This window comes from Penaeus monodon, chromosome 25, assembly GCF_015228065.2.
Source record: "Penaeus monodon isolate SGIC_2016 chromosome 25, NSTDA_Pmon_1, whole genome shotgun sequence".
NCBI lineage: Eukaryota > Metazoa > Arthropoda > Malacostraca > Decapoda > Penaeidae > Penaeus > Penaeus monodon.
The window spans coordinates 14,845,640-14,846,475 of NC_051410.1; positions in this window are offsets into that span (position 1 = coordinate 14,845,640).

Below are 836 nucleotides of genomic sequence, written 5' to 3' on the forward strand. Positions count from 1 at the left end.
ATTACTTTATATGCTTCTTACGTTTGCATCACGCATACAAGGTCGTGAGAAACGTTTTTGTTTTGACCATTTATTTTAAGCAAGAGAAATGTTTGCATATGACGTCGGGATGTAAACCAAGTGTTACTCTACGATGCACACGAATATTATCTGGTAATGACCCTTTGTAAAAAAAAGTGTTTGGAATAGCCTGCGACTTGCTATGATGGCAAGTACGATTAAGAGAAAGTGTCCTCAGTTGAGCATGCTTTTATAAGGTTAAAGGTATAAGCGTCCAGTTCATTGTAGTTAAAGTTCAAAGATTAGATTAAAGGGGGTGAATCATCAGGAATCAAATCTCTTGAAAAATACTGCATATATAATTATGATATTCTAATATCGTAATAATATATGCAGTATTTTATGCCCGATTTATGATTAAGTAAGATGCTCTTGGTGATATAGAAATATAGAGTCCAAGCGAAGTTAACAACAGGTTTGCAGTAAATAGAGGTAACGCTTCGTGCTTTGCAGAAAAAGAAGTGGAAGTGATTACTGAGCATGAACATTTTTTGGAGAGTTTTTATCTGCGTAGAAAAGGTAAGAATGAGAATTATTGAATTGTCCATTCTCATTCGCACTTTTCCTGTATTTGTAGTTCTTCTCTTTCTATCGTCCCTTGTCCACAAATAATTTCCGTTGGATGTAACGGACAAACACTTCCAAAATAAAAATACGGGCCAGCATCATGCAACAATTATATTTATGAAATTATAGACTAAATACTTACTTAGTTCAAGCAATATTATTTTTAAAATGTTTAGCATGCAGATAAAACTAAATGGATTTGTTAAAGC